At 41.1% G+C, this 20,533-nt stretch overlaps 1 long non-coding RNA gene across 3 annotated transcripts in view; it reads left to right on the top strand.

The window, feature by feature from the left end:
* LOC131492120 (uncharacterized) overlaps window positions 1-1,511 on the top strand; it is an 80,033-nt gene extending 78,522 nt beyond the window's left edge. For all 3 annotated transcript variants that reach the window (XR_009251880.1, XR_009251875.1, XR_009251864.1), the window contains one exon: window positions 1,048-1,511. This is a non-coding gene — a long non-coding RNA (uncharacterized LOC131492120). The remainder of the gene's footprint in view (window positions 1-1,047) is intronic.
* Window positions 1,512-20,533: the final 19,022 nt, after the last annotated feature.

Here is a 20,533-nt window from a genome sequence, read left to right as displayed (position 1 = left end):
TAGTTACTGTTATATTGTATTGATAGATAGGATTATATTAGGTTACATTACCTCCTATTACATGCCCTACCTTATTGCGTATTGCGTTTATTGCACTGCCTGGTGTTGTATCGTATCATATTACATACAGTACTAGTAAATTTACACTTCCTTGCAGAACCTGTGTCTATTGGTGTGTTGGCCAAAGTAACACCCTTCAAAAATATGTCCTCTAAGTGCTTCTTGACTTTCTTCCCCAGACTCAAGACCACTCCTTAGTTCTCTGTTGGGTGCTTCTACGAAGTAGAACACAGTGCTCATCACGAAGAAAATCTACTTGTCCTTCTTCTCAGACTTTTCAGCTGCATCCATGGCAAATTCTGGCTGTCTTGCAGGGCTTTCTCCGTCTTCCCACTCAGAAGTCATGGGGGTTCAGAATCCTCAAAGGGAGCTCTGTGTCTGCGGAAGAAAATCAGCTTCGATCTCCTCTGTTGACCTGACTTTCACCCTTCCCCTCCAGCATTCCAGGCTCCCACTCACATCAACAAGCTGCATTTTTAAGAGTTGGTTGAGACTGAGCAGTTAAGGTTAAGAGAGCTCAAGAATGGGGCCAAAGCACTGGGGGGGCCCTGGGAGGGCTCAGTCAGTTGGGTGTCCCACTTCAGCTCAGGTCATGATCTCATGGCTTGTGAGTTAGAGCCCTGCATTGGACTCTGAGCTGACAACTCAGAGCCAGAAGCCTGCTTCAGATTCTGTGTCCCTCTCTTACTTTGCCCCTACTCTGCTCATGCTCTATCTCTAAGAATAAATAAACATTAAAAAAATTAAAAACAACAAAAAAAAGAAGAATGGGGCCAAAGCAGAGTCTGACAGCACTCAGGCCAGTGTTCGTGAAGGGCCAGGGTTTGCCAGTAGCCTTGGACTGTTTGCCTTACTCTGGAAAAGGGATTTAGAGCTGAAGACAGGGCATCAAATCAGAGAAATCAGGTATGTTGACCTGGCACAACTCTAAGCTTAAGCCAGGGGCACACACAGTCGGTGACTTTCTCTTCTTTCTATCTTCTTTAGGTCATGAAGTCCCCATTTCTAAGGAGTGAAACATGCTCAAGGAAGAGAGCAACTTCCCCCCAGCCTGACAGAATGCAACATAATTGGTTTATGCCAAACATGGCAATTCCATTCCCTTTTCCCTATGATTGACTTGGGAGCTGGCATGTGACCCAATTCTGACCAGTGAGACTAAAGAGACAATCTGTTGATGATGTCTTCTCCCAAGATTTATGTTTTCTGCTACAAAGAGTAACAGCCAGTTCACTCCTGCCTGACTTGAATGTAATTGCATGGGAACATGATACTTGGAGCTACAGCAGCCATTCTGTGATCATGAGGCAACAAGCCAAAGGGCACAGGATAAAACAGTGAAAAGACAGAATGATATCACTAGATTAGATGATATCATTAAACTGCTGAACCAATCTGGAACCAATGACTTCTAGACTTTGATAATTCGCGAGATGATTAAAAATTTCTATTGTTTTGGGGCGCCTGGGTGGCGCAGTCGGTTAAGCGTCCGACTTCAGCCAGGTCACGATCTCGCGGTCCGTGAGTTCGAGCCCCGCGTCAGGCTCTGGGCCGATGGCTCGGAGCCTGGAGCCTGTTTCTGATTCTGTGTCTCCCTCTCTCTCTGCCCCTCCCCCGTTCATGCTCTGTCTCTCTCTGTCCCAAAAATAAATTTAAAAAAAACGTTGAAAAAAAAAAAAATTAAAAAAAAATAAAAATAAAAAAATAAAAATTTCTATTGTTTTACCCACAATTTTTTTCCTGCTACTTGTAACCAAACACATCTTACATGATACAAACACTATCCAACTTGTGTTACCATTTTTCTAGTTCATGTCTGTAGATTCGGTGTCTAACTTTTGTATTTTTAACTTTGGGTATGATCCTGGCACTCAGGAAGAGTCACTAAATGTTTGTTTAGGAGGTGTTTTGGTTATAATAACTTCTGAAACGTGTGTATGCACACAGTGGAATATTACACAGCCATAAAATGAGATCTTGCCATTTGCGACAGCATGGATGGACATAGAGGGTGTTACGCTAAGTGAAATAAGTCAGAAAGACAAATGTCATAGGATTTCACTCATATATGGAGTCTAACAAAAAAGGAATAAGTCAACAAAAAGCAGAAAGAGACCCATAAATGCAGATAATAAACTGACGGTTGCCAGAGGGGAGAGGGATAAGGAGACAGGCAACCTGGGTGAAGGGGAGTGGAAGATACGAGCTTCTAGTTATGGAATGAATAAGTCATGGGGGTGAAAGGCACAGCATAGGGAATATACTCAATGGGACTGTGACAGCGTTGTAGGGTGACAGATGGTGACCACACTGGTGGTGAGCATAGCATAAGGCATAAACTTGTTGAATTTCTATGTTGTACACCTGAGATTAATTTAACGCTGTGTGTCAACTATACTTAAAAAATTAAAAACAAACAAACAAATTTCTGAAGTTGGTGAAGCATGAAGATTAAGATTCAATTTTAGGTTTTACAAAATTCTTGCTTCCCTCCCTGCTAGGAACTTCTTTATTTCTGTCTGACCCTCACTAGAGCCAAAGAACGGTAGAGAAGAACTATCAACACTGACCGGTATTTTGGCTTCCACTGAGAAGTATTTCCTGAGAATTCTCAGCAGTTTTCTCCAACCACAGTTTGATCAAACTCTACAGGGATCAAAGGTTCTGAATTTAAATCAGCGAATATAGCCAATGGAGTATTTAAATTGGCATTGTCCTGGAAAATTCAGGACGTGTGTTTTATACATTTAGTAAGCATTTAGTCAACGTGTTGTACCTGCCAGGCCCTTTAAGATGCACTGGGATGTAGAAATGAATTACCACAGAGCCCCTATCCTTGCAAATCTGAAAGTGACAAGACAGGACGTTACGACCTAACCAGAGGTATTTGCAAAGTATCACATCCAGCCGTCAGCAGATCACGGAGTATGCATGCCAACTTGCCACCACTGAGTTAATTAAGAAAATCAATTCGTGGGGCGCATGGGTGGCTCAGTCGGTTAAGCGTCCGATGTCGGCTCAGGTCACGATCTCGCGGACCGTGAGTTCGAGCCCCACGTCGGGCTCTGGGCTGATGGCTCAGAGCCTGGAGCCTGTTTCCGATTCTGTGTCTCCCTCTCTCTCTGCCCCTCCCCTGTTCATGCTCTGTCTCTCTCTGTCTCAAAAATAAATAAACGTTAAAAAAAATTAAAAAAAAAAAGAAAAGAAAATCAATTCGTAGGTGCATGCCTTTGACAAAATGGCATCCATTAAAACTTCCCAAGCATGGTCCTCCCCAGCTGACTTTCTTTTGGGGTGTGTGTGGAGGGGTGGCTTTTATGCCGTCATCACCCAAAGTCCTCAACATTTACCACCTATTCTCCAGAGGCACCCCTTGCCCAGAATACACCCTGTGCACGGTTCACGAAGAGTAGTTATTTCACGGGGGGAAATAAGTTTGGTAACTGTGCAAAGATTTGGGGTAGGGGTGTTTTTCTAGGTGAAGGGGGTTATAAGGAATGCCGTGCTTGCCTATGCATCAGTAAATGTAAAGAAAAAACAGGTCAGATCCCATTCTCCTACATAGCTGTGATTTCTGAACAAGGCTAGAGCTCTTGTGCTCTGCAGCTCTGGTCCATTAGCCCCAAGAGCAACTTTCAGTTCCACATGGCCCTTCAGTGTACAAATGTAGACTTTCTAATTTCCCCGCTGTTCTACCTTTTATACACGTTGCCAGGAACTGGTTTTTCTATTACTCTTTCCTAACCTGTAAGCCTTCCCAACTTCCCTTATATACCTTTCTCCATCCCTTCTCCTACTGTTTAGTCATCAAGCCCTTCAGAATGTCCTGGTCTTCTGCTGGTTGCCCAGCTATTGTTTCTTCTTCTTGGAGAAGCACTGATTCCAGAGCCTGACAGCCTAGCAACATCCCTGAGCTTCTCCACTTGGGATTCAAATTACTCTTACTCCCTTTCTCTCAGTGAAGGCTTCTGTAAAACACAGATTCACCACCTCTCCTCCCAGAGTCACCATCACCGGCTTCCAATTTGCCAACTTGGATCACTGACTCCCTGTCCACTCCTCTCCTACTCTAATTGTTCACCATCCAGATTCATGGTGGGGAACCACAAGCAGAACCACCACTATTTAAAATTCATTCTGCATCTGGGTCTATGCACCTTGTGAAGAGTCAAACTGTGTATTTAGTATTTGTGTATTTTTTTCTGTACATGTTAGACTTCAATAAGGTATTTGCTTAAAATTTTTGCATTTGTGTTAAATCCTCTTTGCCAGACAAAGCATACTGCCTCACTCAACTCCTTTTCTCTCTTGCTTTCTCTGATTCAAAAGGATTACACATGTATACACAGTTATTTTAGAAAAAGAGTATAAAATAGAAAAGCAAAAGAACAAAAATTAAAACCCATCCATTATCATTCCTGGCAGCCAAAAACAGCCCTTTTAGGTGTGAATCATTTTTACAAAGAAAAAAAAATCCTACATTAATAGTATTTTCTAACCTTTTTAATGGTATCCAAATTCCAGGCTATTATTTTTAAAGGCTGTGTTATACTCCATTAAACAGGTGCAGCACAATTATTTAACCAAACCCTACTGTAAGACACATAGGTGGTTCCAGTGTTGGGCAGTGTGGCTCTGAACAGCTTTGGGGCTAAATCATAGCACAGAGCTGGGGTTTCGTTCAAATTGCATTTCAATTATTCATACCATTCATTCCAATGCAGTTTAGATTTCTGGGTCTGTGCAGGAGTTCAGAATTGCCTTATTATGCACTTCATCTTCTGGGCTTTCCTTCTGAAAGATTTGTATTTCACTGCAACAAATCATGAGCTTTGATGCAGCCGTTTTCAGAGATGTGATGGGAAGGAACAGAGGCACTTTGGGTCGTATGTCCCCTTTGCAGCAGTGACCAAGCACAGGGGTATCACACTGTAAGACCCCTGACTCACTAGGGACTGATGTGGCTGGGAAGCCCTGTTCCAGCTCAGAGTGGTATTTGCTTCCTGAGTGTTATTTGCAATGTTTCCATGGTGCTAATGACTACAAATTGCTAATGGCTGTGAAAAGCTAATTGTTGTGCAAGGTGTTTCTGCTCTCCCCCACCTGCCGGCAGAGCTCACAGCCACGGTTAAACAGAGATCTCATTAGTGTCTCAGACACAGTCCTCAAGGGGAGCCCGTCCTCGCAGCCTGGCAAGTAACCAAGCCTCCTCTGCAGACCCAGAGCCCCGAGGCCTCGCGCCTGGTCAGCAACAACGAAACGGGGCAGCAGAGATGTAGAAAGCACTTACCAAGAGGAAACAGGATGGTGTGTGCCACGATCTGGCTGCAGAGTCAGAGAGATGGAAAGGGTGTAGGTATATCTCCCAAAATAGCTGGCCATGCCAGGCACCCTGCTGAATGCCTCCTGGCTTTTTCTCTTTTCGTCACACCCACTTTTCAGAGGAACACACCGAGGCTCAGACACTGAATAATTTCCCTCAAATCCTTCAGCTGATTATAGACCTGGGACATGCCTCTTGGCCTTTTTACTCTAGAGGCCAGATTCTTCACCACTGCCTGATAGTACTTCTTAGAAACCAGTGGGCTAGCTTCAGAGCATGCTTGTGTGTGTGTGTGTGTGTGTGTGCGCGCGCGCGTGCATTAAGAATTTGAACCTTGAATTTAATGCATCATAGTCCATGATTACTCAAGAAAGGTGGTCCCATTAAAAAACCAACAGCAAGCTCACATGGTTCATGAATGTTTTTTCATATAACCTAAGGTGAAGTGTCTCCCCGTTTCCACTCAAGTCCTGTATGCTCAGCTCTCCATTTAGAACAATCTACTCTGTTGATAACCTATTATTCCCCTGTCCTTTGACTTAAGATGAACAATCTAATGACACAAACTCAGGCACAGTAATGCTTATGTGAATTAATTGTGCTTCAGGTTTTACAAACTCTCTTTCCCTTTCTTGATGGTCTCAGTGATTCAGTTGGAAACCTGAGTTTTAGAACTACCTTCCCCCAGCCCACAAGTTTAAAAGTGTACCCCCAACACTCCACTTTCCTTTTCCCGGGCCCTGTGGCAATTTGATGCTTTTTTGCTGGTAATTTCACATGCAGAATTGTGCTTTCTGTGCTGTACAACAAAAACATTAAACCAACGGCAACAGAAATCGAAAGGGAAGCCATGCCTTGAATCGCCAAGATGATGGCTCGTTCAAGTTCATTCTATATCCTCTTTGAGAAAATAAAGACGAGAGGCCAGTTGATTTGCTAACACAGGACAGACAGAAGAACGTTGAAAAGCAAAACACTGCCTTTTGCAGTTGTGGGAGAAGTTGCCTGGGCAACGCAGACACTCAAGAGACGAAGGCTGGCCGCACCTGCCATCCTCAGTGTTTCCCCTGCCTCATTAGCTTAACAGAGAGAGCGGTTGCCTTCATCGCCTTGACTGTTAACAGGGCCAAGAACTGGTGTTGAAGTTAATGTTCAACTCACAACCATCTCGATTCAATAATAAGATTTGGTGTGAGCGGAAAAAATGAACACCAACAGAGGAGTCCGTAGGATTTCCACTGCCTCGGGAAGTGACATGTGCTGACGGCAGCTGATAAACTATCTCGGCCACAATTATTCCAGGCAGATGATTTAGGGCAGGGAGAGAACTGGATGTAAAGGATGTGATCTGAAAGATCAGAGCAAGTGAGGCTGCTGAAGTGCTAAGAAAATGGTCCCATGAGAGAGTCAGTCCTGTGCCCCGCCCCACCCTCAGGTGCTAACAGGTCTCAGTCTAGGCTGGGTTACTCCGCTCAGGTTGAGTACAGAACAGCTCCTACCATCCCTGTGCTTTCACCATGGGCTCAGGCAACATGAGAATAACTCTTTCCCCAAGTTGTTGAGCTGACAATTGTCCACAGTTGTCACCCACTGGTTGGTTGGCTAGGACCATCAACGTGAGAAGGTCCCTCTAATGCTTGTATCTGGGAAATCAGCAGCCTTCCTCAATAGCTGAGTTCACAGCCAGGGTAGGAGTGACAACTTGCAAATGATTTCACAAAGCAGGTACATCCTTGTGGTTTCTTTTTGCTGGAGTTTGGGACAAGTCCAAGCATATTCACGATTCCCAGAAGAAAACCCTTTCCCCCTGTGTAAATGAGAATCATTTAGGAGACAAGGCAAAGCCATCTACTCCCCAGAATCTGTTCTCCTGGGTTTCTTTTCTTGGTGAAAGGCTCTACTCCCCATCATTTGCCTAAGCCAGCAACTCAGCAAACGTCTCCAACCCTTCCCCGTCCCTTCACCAGAGATTTCAATTTCCCAGGCCAGCAGCTCCTACCTCCTTAATATTCCACTCATGTCTCTTCTCCATTCTCATGTGTTCTGCCCTGCTTCAGGATGCCATATTGTTATTGCTTGAATTATTCACTACAACAGGGATCCAAAGGTCTCCCTGCTCCCCAGGCTTGTTAGCCTCTAAGGTATAGCATTAAGATAATTTTTTAATCTAAATCTGATCAGGCCACTTCACTGCTAAAACTATTTGGAGATTCTCCCAAGCTCTAAGGCTAAAATTCAAACTCTTTAGCTGAGTATGCAATCTGGAAAGAGCCAACCTTTGCCCACCTTGTTTCAGAAGGTTGCAGAAGGCCCTGAACACGGAGAGGTCTAGCATTGCCCTCTGTGTAGGCAGAACAAGGGAGTGTTATGTGAGCACCAGCCAAGTGGTTAGATGGAAGGAGTGGGTTCTATAGCATCAAAGCCAGAGTGAGAAGCTTCATTCCTAGCATGGTTGCCAAATGGAATATAAGATGACCAGGTTAATTTGAATTTCAGGAAAATAGTAATTTTTTTAGTTGAACTATGTTCTATTCAGTATTTGTTTCTCTTAAGTTCAAACTCAGCTGGACATCCTGTATTTGTATTTGCCAAACCTGTGAACCCTATTCCATAGTGCTGGGTGTAGGGTGGAAGGTGAGGGTGAGGGGGGCCTCCAAAGACAGAGTAGAAATCCAGGGGTCAGTGTAAGGAAAAGAACTGTCAGTTAAATATGGCCATCTGAACATTGCAAGTCTATCTCAATTCTGTCCAGGAAAATTTTCACAATGACAGAGAATAAAGAAGAAAATCCCCAAGTTATGAAGGCAAATAGAGTAGGGCATGACAGTAGATGACAGATTTTGAAAAATTGGTGGAGATAGACAGTAATAGTGGTAACTGACTACATAGTGGATAAAGCCTGCAGGGGGAGAAACTGATTAAAGCTGCAAAAATCTAGAAAGTCCAGGAATTAGGAGAACCCAGGGGCCTCAGAAGGCATTGGGGGTGGGGAAGCCTTAGTCTGCCTAGAAGTGAGTCATGCCCAGACACCTTCTTCACTGCCCCAAACTCAGAGGAACTGGCAGGTATATTGGAGGACAGGAACAGGACAGGCTTTGTAGCTGAACACATCAGGCACAGAAAAGCACGGAAGAAAACACAATACTGCTGAAAACACAATACTTAGGTCCACACCGCAAATGCTAAGATGCCCACTCCCTTCCTTCAGATTGCCAGTACCCTAGCTTAAGGGAAAACATCCACTGATATTTGCGAGCAATTCACAGGAAAATTACTGGATCCCTGACCTATCGCTTTACCATACTACCTGCCATCAGCCAGCCCTGCCTTTGCAGATAGATCACTCATTCTGCTTCTTCTCACCATATTCTTAGCCGGGGATGGACCACCAGGGGTGAATGATATTTAGGGAAACTTTCAAAAATGGGAGAGACCCCAAAATTAACAGAAAAAGATAAAAGGGCCTACGAAAAACATTCAGGAAAATTTTAACTAGTAATCTCAGAGAAATAAGAGAATGTTTTGCATGAAGGAAACAATGAGGTATCATTTTTTAAAAAAGATTCAGAGCAAGAAATAACAAATACAAAACTAAAAATGGGGTAACAGAAAACCTTCTGTAAGATGATCAGAAGGCCAAGTTAAAGAAACCTGAGAAAGAACAAGTGATCAAAGAGATGAAAGATAGGAAAGGGGGCTGAAAACTAGAGAAAGAGTTTGTATTAGACCTCTACCCAATAGAAATTCCAGGAAGAAAAAGGGAGAAAAATGGAGAAGGGTAAATTATTTGAAACAAACAAAATAAGAACATGAATCTCAATTTTCAAAGAGCTGATCAAGAGTTTTTTAAAAAAATCCAATTTTTAATTTAACTGAATTAAAGTCATGACTTAAAAACAACTAAACAGAGGGAGGGGGCCAAGATGGCAGAACAGCATGGAAGGTTTTTTTGTGTGTCTCTAATCCCTGAAATGAAGCCAGATCAACACCAAACCATCTTGCACACCTAGAAAGCTGATTTGAGGATTAACACAATCTGCACAACCTGAACCACAGAACTCAGCACACACATGGTGCAGAAAGGTGAACTGGGGGAGAGAGAACTCATGGAGGGCAGGGAGCTGTTTTGCTTTTGGAGAGAGGACAGAGACAGGGTGTGATTTGCCATAGTCCCTGAAATGCTGCTGGTACACAATCGCACTTTTTCTGGGGTGGGCTGGCACCCAGCCGCAGTCTCTGGGCATTGGTACAGTCTCATGGACATTCTTGGGGGTGGGCTGGCACCTGGCCATTGCTCAGTGAGACCTGACCCAAAGGGTCAGAACAGGTCAAAGCCACAGTCCCTCAGAAGCGAGGGGTCGGGAAACACAGATAAAACTCAGGAGGCAAATGCTTCCTGGCAGCTTAAGGGCTTGGTCACAGACAGCATAGAAGCAGAGAGTGGACAGAAACTAGAGACAAAGGAATAGCGCTTGATTGCCTGTCAGGGAGAGCACAGAGTTCTGATACTAGAGACTGAGTATCTGGGTGATGCCATTTTCACCCCTCCCGCTCTTGTGCATACGCACATACATGCACCACAACAATCCACCCCAGTAAGCTAAGCAGCGCCATCTAGTGGAGAATGGAGCTGTTACACTAAGCCCCGCCCAATTGGGCCAACTAGGCACTTGAGGAACAGCACAAGTCTCTCTGCCTGCTTAGTTTATGGACAATAAAGTGCTTCATCGTCTGACTTCTAGGGGAAACCGGTTGTAATTTCAAGAGTATTTCATTCTGTTTGCTGGTCCGTCTATTCAATTTTTTTTTCTCTTTCTTGTCTTATTCTTGAATACAGAATTAGAAAAAAAATTATTTTTATTTTTCATTTTTATCAAAAAGGTTTTTCATTATTTTCTACATTTTTTATCTTTTTGTAAATTTTTAAAATTCTATTTTACTTCCATCATTTTATTTTATTCTATTTTATTGTATTCATGTTTTCAAATTTTCAAATGTTTTCCTTTTTTTTCCTTTTTTCCCCTTATCTTTCCCTTTTTTCTCTAATCTATCAAGCTTCTTTCAACAACCAGACCGAAATACACCTAGGATAAAGCATCCTTTGATTTTTTTTGTGTTATCTTTATTTATTTATTTATTTTTCTTATTTATTTTTATAAATTTTTTAATAAATTTATTTATAAATTTTATAAATTTATTTTTATAAATTTATTCATTTAATTTTTTAAAACTTTATTAATTCCTTTTCTTCCTTCAAAATTACAGAATGAAGGAATTCACCCCAAAACAAAGAACAGGAAGAAATGGGAGCCAGGGACCTAATCAACAAGCAAGATACAAACAAGATGTCTGAGCCACAATTTAGAATCACTATGATAAGAATACTAGCTGAGGTTGAAAACAGATTAGAATCCCTTTCTGTGGAGGTAAAAGCTAGTCAAGATGAAATATAAAAATGTCATAACTGAGCTGCAATCTCATATGGATACCAGGGTGTCAATGATGGATGAAGTAGAGCAATGAATCACAGATACAGAGCACAAACCTATGGAGAATAATGAAGCTGAAAAAGAGGAAGACTAAGGCAAAAGAACATGATCAAAGAATTAGAGAACTCAGTGGCACAAAAAACACTCAAATCAATGTAACAGAATAAAGAACCCAGAAATGGACCCACAAACGTATGGCCAACTAATCTTTGACAAAGCAGGAAAGAATATCTAATGGAATAAAGGCCATCTTTTCAGCAAATGGTGCTGGGAAAACTGGACAGTGACATGCAGAAAAACGAACCTGGACCATTTTCTTACATCATACACAAGAATAAACTTAAAATGGATGAAAGACCTAAACTTAAAACAGGAAGCTATCAAAATCCTCAAAGAGAAAGTGGGCAAAAAACTCTTTGACCTTGGCCGCATCAACTTCTTACTCAACATGTCTCCAGAGGCAAGAGAAACAAGAGCAAAAATGAACTATTGGGACCTCATCAAAATACAAAGCTTGGGCACAGTGAAAGAAACAATCAGCAAAACTAAAAGGCAACCAACGGAATAGGAGAAGATATTTGCAAACAACATATCAATTAAAGGGTTAGTATCCAAAATCTATAAGGAATTTATCCAATTCAACACCCAAAAAACAAATAATCCAGTGAAGAAATGGGCAAAAGACATGAATAGACACTTCTCCAAAGACAACCAGATGACTAACAGACACATGAAAAAATGCTCAACATCACTCATCATCAGGGAAATACAAATCAAAACCACAAAGAGATACCACCTCACCCCTGTCAGAATGGCTAACATTAACAACTCAGGCAACAACAGATGTTGGCAAGGATGTGGAGAAAGATGATCTCTTTTGCAATGCTGGTGGGAATGCAAACTGGTGCAGCCGCTCTGGAAAACAGATTGGAGGTTCCTCAAAAAATTAAAAGTAGAACTACCCTAAGACCCAGCAATTGCACTATGAGGTATTTATCCAAGGGATACAGGTATACTGTTTGGAAAGGGCACTTGCACCTCCATGTTTATAGTAGTGCTATCAACAATAGCCAAAGTATGGAAAGAACCCAAATGTCATTGACAGATGAATGGATAAAGAAGATGTTGTGTGTATACACACACACATAATGGAGTATTACTCGGCAATCAAAAAGAATGAAATCTTGCCATTTGCAACTACGTGGATGGAATTAGAGGGTATTATGCTAACTGAAATTAGAGAAAGACAAAATCATAGGACTTCACTCATGTGAGGACTTTAAGATACAAAACAGATGAACATAAGGGAAGAGAATCAAAAATAATATAAAAACAGGGAGGGGGACAAAACATAAGAGACTCTTAAATATGGAGAACAAACAGAGGGTTGCTGGAGGGGTTGTGGGTGGAGGGGAAGGCCTAAATGGGTAAGGGGCATTAAGGAATCTAACTCCTGAAATCATTGTTGACTATATGTTAACTTGGATGTAAATTAAAAAATTAATTTAAAATGGATGAAAGCAGGAATCAAAAAAGAACAACATCAACAAAATAACTAAACATATTAAGGTACATTATCATTGATATGAGGGGCAAAGAGATGATACTAACAAATGGGGCCAATGGCAGAGGAAAAGGTCACGTATAGAAAACAAAGAATCAGGAGCTCTTGAGTGACTCAGTCAGTTAAGCATCGACTCTTGATTTTGACTCAGGTCATGATTTCATGGTTCGTGAGATCAAGCCCCTCAGCACAGAACCTACTTGGCATTCTCTTTCCCCCTCTCTCCCTGCCCGTCCCCAGCTCATCCTCTCCCCCCTCAAAAAATAAATACACATGAAAAAAAATGAAAAAAATATGAAGAATCAGAAATGGCATATAACTCTACACATAGTGAAAGCCAGGAATAAGTGGGCAATGCCATAAGAATTCTGAAGGAAACTTCCCATCATGAACTGTTATCTCCTGCCAAAGTATCAATCTACAAAGGATAGAATAAAGTCATATTCAGATGTGCAAGGTAGCAATGGAATTAGCTCAGAAATGCAAAAGGAAGGCACCACAAACTGAGGAGACCAGCTGACGATGAGGCTCCTTACTTGGATGTAAGAATTGTGAGGTGTGTAGTTGCCCTGGGCTGCCTTAAGCTCTAGAGAGCTCTCCTCCTTTGTTCACACTTCTTCCCCATCCAAGCCCCCAGTCCGATCACATCATTTCCTGGCAAGCACAGGAATGAACATCCCCTGACTCTTGAAATTATTACTTCCCCTTGACTTTCAGTCCTCTGTATCCCCACCCTGACAGATATAAATCCCTTTACATGCTGGCCCTTCCCCTTTAGACATCAGTTCTTGGAGCGTATTCACTTCAGGGGAACCAGGCAGTAGCTCACAGTGAAGTCCCGAGTAAATATTTGATGGATGGGTAAATGGATGTATGGCCTTCAGGGAAACATACCATTAGCCAATTAATAGCCACAAGGGAGGAAGACTCTTCATATTGAATGTGGGTGCTAAAAAAAGAAAAAAAGAGTTTCATCCTGAATCTCCCCTAAGGAACAAAATGCCTGTATTTTCCCATTCATTCATTCAACAAGTATTTACTGACTGCAGTGTCTTCTGCTTTACTACAGTTAATACAGCATATTGGATAATGTCTTCTGCCATGTCATGCCTTTAATTTCAGTTGAACAGAAAAGGAAGTATGTCTATTAAATCAGTAACAGAGGACCTACATAACAACACAAGAGAGATTACAATGCAGGACAAAACCAGGTGTCGAAGTAGAATTCTAAACGATGCGTTCAGACTGGGGAGACCACTGAGGGCTGTATTAATCAAAGGTGGCTTCACAGAGGAGGTGTGACATAAGCTGATCTTTGAGAGAGAAGATTCAGGATTAGTAAAGAGAAGTGGGGCATCCAACTGGGGAATAAAGAGAACAAAACTGAGAATAACACAAGCTGAGTGGAGTAAAGAGATTGTGTCAAGCATCGTGGATGGAGAAATTGGACTAGGGTAGACACAGTGACTGAATGTTTGTCTCCCCTAACAATGCATATGTTGAAAACCTAATGGCCAAGATAATGGTATTAGGAGGTGGGGCCTTTGGAGTACTAGTGTATATTAATTAATTAATTTATTTAGAGAGACAGAGTGGAAGAGGGGCAGCCAGAGAGGGAAAGACAGAGAATCCCAAGCAGGCTCCATGCTGTTAGCACAGAGCCCAATGAGGGGCTGGAATCCACAAACCGTGAGATCATGACCTAATCTGAAATCAAGAGTCAGACACTTAACTAACTGAGCCACCCAGGTATCCTGGACTAGTGCACTTTGAAGAGAGACCACAGAGAAAGCCTTTGTCCCTTCTGCCATGTGAGAACACAGGCAAAAGAGCAGTCTATGAACCAGGAAGCCCTGACCAAATAAATACCAAATCTGCTGGTGCCATGATCCTGGACTTCCCAGCCCACAGAACTATGAGAAATAAACTTCTGTTGTTTGTAAGCCACCCAGGTCTATGGTATTTGTTATACCACGCAGTAAATGGTATTTGTATATGGAATGGTTACAGCAGCCCAAACTGAAAAAGACACACGTATTGGAGACCTGGAATGCCCCACCGAAAGGGTTGGGGTCTGTAATGGGAGCCATATGTGAAGGCTTCTCCAAATTTCAATTCCTCTATAACCACACAGAACAAGCAACTTCCTCCTCCATATTCTCACAACCTCCTGTACGATTTCCAATAGCAAACCCATGGCAGTGAATGGTGATGATCTGGTTTTGTAGATGCCTTCTCCTAGAGACTGGGGGATCTTGAAAGGCAAGGCTGTCATTTTTGCCATGACAGCTTGGCACCATGCCACGAGCTTAGTGGAGGCCTGGGGTATACTTGTTGAAGGGAGTAAGAGGCTGATGATAGGGGCAGATGCCGCTCAGTGCAGGGAGAGGTATCTGATGCCCTTCCTGTGCTATCTCCTGCTGCCACCACCCCTGGTTACCGAGACTCCTCCCCCAGCCTAGTGCTATGAAAGCTCTAGCCCTGGACAAAAAACACAAACAATTAATGCTTCCACCCCACTCAGATGTCAGCCCCAAATCAAAACCCAAAGTAACCCCACGAGTCTCTGTGCCCATGCTATCCTTTATAGACCACACTACTTCTGATTCTGAGAAGAGCTGCCCTGTCTTGTCACATGCCTTGGTGCGATCAGCTCTTCCAATCTTGCACAACAGCTTAAGAAGGCTCGTGTACCTTTAACCCACCGACTTCTTGGCCGAGAAGAGCAGGCTCTCCCTTCTGCCTAAATATATACGACTTCTCAATTGTTCAGGCTTCAGCCTTAACTCCTGGCTTGGAGAATTCTGCTAATTTAGCATTAGTCAATTCCTGATCCCTCACACAAAGGCCATTTAGCGTAAGGAGCCAAGTATCTGCCTTATATATCTGAAGCCATTTGCTCTGACCCCCTCAGAGTACTGCCTACTTCTGGGAAGTGACAGGAGCTACAAAAAAATGCATGCTGTGCTGGGGGAGTTGACCAGATGAATTTTCTGCATCTCTAATTTCTGTAATTACCACTTGGGGAATATGATCTACATTCATTTTTATTCCTAGAAGCTATGCCACAAAAGTCTTTTTAAAAAAAACCCTCAATGATTACTGCATTACCTTGTTTTCCCTTACATAATAAACACACAGTTTCAAGCAGTTACAACTTGGTGAGTTTCATCCTGAAATGGTGCCACAGCCAAATGCAATTAAAATGAAAGAACTGAGTTTTATTTCTCCCTCACCCTCAGCTCAGAATCACTCTGTATTTCTTCCCCTATGAATCAGGAAACAGCTGGTAAACTAGTTCATCCTTTTTATTTCTTTTAGCTGATGTTCAAGCTGGGAAGGCCTTCTAAGCATAATCTCTTCCTAAATAAATAGTTCTCTGGGTTCACACTTGGAATAATTTACTGAGCAGTTACTTTAGGGGGGGGAAAAAAAAGTTTTTCTTAGAAAGAGAAAATGACATGTGGTTTTTGCCCTTAGCAGCCCATGAGGGAAGGCAGACATAAAAGGGAAATTAAAATGTAATGTTTTAAGTGTGATGCAGAAGTATCCACATGGTGCTGGGGAAACCCAGTTGCCAAAGCCTTGCTACATCTAGGGGATGTTAGAGAAGCTTTTCCAGAGGAAGTAACACTTCATCTGGGTCTTGGCACAAGGGATTCCTGGGCAAGAATGGGCTTTTCATGCCAGGCAAATAGTTCAGGCATTTTTACAAAGGTATCAAATCACTAGGGGTATATGTGAAAAAATTTAGTGATAATCAGCTAATGGAAAAATGATGTTACCCATTTCAACAGGTAATGGGGGATGAAATTTCCTTCCCTTGGCTCTTCAGTCCCTCAGCTGGCTTCCCTTAGAATAAAGGGCTTAATGCTTTAATTCTATGTTTTGAAATTCACATTTGTCAAGGTTGTGGTTTGTAAGGTGTTCCTAACCATTTACTCTGGCAAACATCAGTTTATGCTAGTTTTCCTAGTATAATCTTTCATTCTCAAACATCTCTATGTCTGGAAATAAATAATATGGCTCTTCCACCCATGTGAGAAAAAAGAAATCCATAAGATATGTGTGTGACCAAGAGACTAGGACATTCTCTTGATAGATCCAATCATCTTATTTCATAGAACAAGAATGGCCTCATATCTTCTGAAAATCAAATACCCTTTCTGAGATAGATTACTTGTAGGGAATGGAATGGATTCAATGAATGCCCAAGTGTTTCCCACGCACATAATTCTCCAGTCAGAGATGTTTCCTCATTCTTTTGAGCTAAAAGACAAAAACCTTACCTCTTCTCTTACCTAGAATCATTTCTCAAAGGCCAATAGAACATCTAGTGTTTTTAGGAAATACTGTAGCAGGTGACTCATCTTTTGTATTGCTTTTTCCAATGGGCTTTGTACCAAACAAAATGATTTTCATTTGTGACTAAGTCAACTATAATTATCCCTCTCTTCAGCTGGAAAGGTGGATGGAATATATTGGGGATTCACAATCAAATCTCACAGAAGATCAGAGACCCCATCATTGCAGTGTCACTACTGGGTTTAGAGAGCTCTGGTTCTCAACTTTGACTCAACAATCTACACTTATTGTTCCAGGACTTGTGCTAGGATACGGAAAAGACAATGAAAAATAAGCTATCCCACTTACTCGAATCCATCAAGAAAGGTTGGGTTATGCTGCAGTAACACACAACCCTAAATCCTCAGACAACAAAGGCTTATTTCTCACCCAGACTCCATGTCAATTATAATTCAGATATAAACTCTGCTAAGTTCTCATACTGGAACCTACGCCAAAGCAGCAGCACTATCTGGCACATTGTCTGTTTCTATGAAAGAGGAAAAAGAATGTGGTGAAGCACACATTAACTCTTATAGCTTCCAAGAAAGAGTATCATCTACCAGTCATATGGCCACATTTAAGCTAAAGAGAGAGGAGTATAACAATCCTACCATAGGCTTCAAAGACAAAAGAGAGGAAATTACTGTGAACAGATTTAGTGACTATGATAGCCAGCACAGAGGTTACTCTTTGGAAAGGGAGATAGACAAGGTAGTCAGTCACACTATCCTAAGTTTGCTAAGAGGCTTGTGGTTGAAACTTCTCAGATAAAATTTTCTGGTCTTAATGAATCAGTAACAGGTAAAGACCACAGAATTTAACATGAATGTACATACATCAGAGTCAATGTGAGCACCACAAATAGAATTTCCAACATACAAGGGACTCTGGACCCACACAGATCCCTTGTTTTGTTGGCATGGGATTTACAGTTCCAGCATCATCATGAATTGAATGTGGATTTTTCCATTCCCCTTCCTGACACAAATATGTCTAAGAGCAAGATTTAAAAAAAAAAACAGTGAAAATAACTGAGCTTGATAAAAAGAATAATACTTAGAGTATATGTCTAGAATGATGAGTTTAGAAGTTAATGGTGGGACACCCAAGGTGGTATTAAACTATGATATGGGTCCTATTGGAAAGACATAGGCTTGCCTAGAATTGTAACATACATGCAAGGATAGGAGACATAGTCTATAGCTCAAGTGGAGTAGGAAAGCTGCACCAAAACTGCATAAAGCAAGGATACCAAATGGTTATCCCCTTTGTAGAAGAAAGATTAGAAAAACTCTATACTTTGGCCTAGGAAAGTGGCAGGAAATCTCTTCTCTTGACCTTGAGATTGGACTAAAAATTTCCTATTACACATTTAAGAAAAGCTCAAATATACATACACCATATAAAATACAGGTATGATATCCTCATTTAGATTACCCATGTGGTATGAAAATCCTAAGCAGATGAGTTAATGTGTGAATTGGTTCTGGTAAAATAAAACCCAACCTGGGGTCCTGGTTGAAGAAAATTCCTATTTCATCCGAAAGAAAATATTTTTTGTTTAGTGCATATGGATTTTCTAAGGAGAAAAGTAGGAAAGGGGAAAAAAACCTGATGCGCTCAATATAAAACTTGTAAATCTATAAACCATAAAACATATAAACGTACCTACCACAAGGAAGAATTGATAAAATGAAGTGGAATTTGTACTCCCCCTAAAAAGTGAGGTAGTAAGGTTCAAGAAATTATAAAATAAATTATAAAAAGAAATAAATTATAAAAGAAATTATAAAAAAAATTATAAAATAAATAAAATAATGTTCCTAATCATTACAACAAAGTTAAAGGAAAACACAGTGAAAGAAGAGAATACTATAAAAAGAGACTAAGCAGAACCAAATAGAACTTGTTAATAGTTTAATAGTTTAAATAATAGTAATAGTTTAAAAACCCAACGAAATGGCCAAATAGAAAACAAAGAGAAAACAAAATCCAAGTACATCAGTAATCGTACTAAATGTGAGTGAACAAAACATTTCAATTATAAAAGACCAAGATTATCAGATTAGATATTTAATGTATCAGCCTCATTATCTGCTATATTTGGATCACAAAGACATACAGTTTGGAGTGCCTGGGTGGCTCAGCTGGTTAAGCTTGTGACTTCAGCACAGGTCATGACCTCCAGGTCTGTGAGTTCAAGCCCAGCATTGGGCTCTGTGCTGACAGTTCAGAGCCTGGAGCCTACTTTAGATTCTGTGTCTCCCTCTCCCTCTGCCCCTACCCCACTCACACTGTCTCTCTCTCTCAAATATAAATAAACATTTTTTTAATTAAAAAATATAAAGACACAGGGTATGAAAATAACATAGAAAAATATAAAACACCAATGAGAAGAAGTCCATTAGCATTATTACTGACAAAGTATACTCTAAAAAAGGAAACATTAAAGAGAAAAATGGGTATTTTGTCATTTATAAGGAGGTCAATAAATCCTTTATAAACGTTTGTGCACCTACTAACATAGCTTCAAAAAATATAAAGCAAAAAAGTAACAGAATTCACTTCACACCCATTAGCATTGCTACTATTTAAAAAAAAGAGGGGCGCCTGGGTGGCGCAGTCGGTTAAGCGTCCGACTTCAGCCAGGTCACGATCTCGCGGTCTGTGAGTTCGAGCCCCGCGTCAGGCTCTGGGCTGATGGCTCGGAGCCTGGAGCCTGTTTCCGATTCTGTGTCTCCCTCTCTCTCTGCCCCTCCCCCGTTCATGCTCTGTCTCTCTCTGTCCCAAAAATAAATAAAAAACGTTGAAAAAATAAATAAATAAAAAATAAAAAATAAAAAAAAGAAAAAGTAACGGGTGTTTTCAAGAATGTGGAGAAATTACAACACTCAGGTACCACTGGTAGGAATGTAAAATAGGGCAGCTACTATAAAAAATAGCATAGCAAAAATGTAAATTTTCCTAGATTATATGCTAATGCCATATAATCTAGGAATTCTATTTCTAGCTGTCGAGCCAAAAGAACTGAAGGCAATGTCTCAAAGAGATATTTGTACACCCATGTTCACTGTAGCATTATTAACAAAAGCTAGAAGTAACTCAAGTGCCCATTGATAGGTGAATAGATAAAATGTGGTGTGTACATACAACGGGAAAAGGAAGCAAATTCTGACATATGTTACGACCCTGACGAATCTTCAAGACATGCTAAGTGAAATAAGCCAGTCACAGAAAGACTGATACTGTACAATTCCATTTATGTAAAGTACTTCAAGGAATCAAATCCATAGAGACAGAAAGTAGAATAATGGTTGCCAAGGGCTAGGGGAAGGGGGAAATTGAGAGTTATTGTTTAATGGATATAGAGTTTCAGTCTTCCTCCAGAGATTGGTTGCACAGCAATGTGAATATACTTAACACTACTGAAATGTATGTTTAAAAATGGTTAAGATGGAGAATTTTGTTATGTAGATTTTACAATAAAATTAAAAAAAATTTATAAACACAATACAGTAGATAATTCCACTATGAAATCTCTCTTGCATTATCTATTACTGTATCACAAATGGCCCCAAGATGTAGCAGGTATTAAGTAAGTACTTTAAGCAAGTAGCAGCTTAAAAGAGTAATTATCATTTCAGTTTCAGTAGATCATCAATCATGGTATGGCTTAGAGTTCTCTGACTTAACATCTCTCATAGGGCAATATTACTTGAAGGTCCAGCTGGGGGAAAATCTACTTCCAAT

Source organism: Neofelis nebulosa, chromosome 12 (genome assembly GCF_028018385.1).
Source record: "Neofelis nebulosa isolate mNeoNeb1 chromosome 12, mNeoNeb1.pri, whole genome shotgun sequence".
NCBI classification, from domain to species: domain Eukaryota; kingdom Metazoa; phylum Chordata; class Mammalia; order Carnivora; family Felidae; genus Neofelis; species Neofelis nebulosa.
The sequence above is the reverse complement of the archived record's forward strand: the minus strand, read 5'-3'. Positions and strand labels throughout refer to the sequence as shown.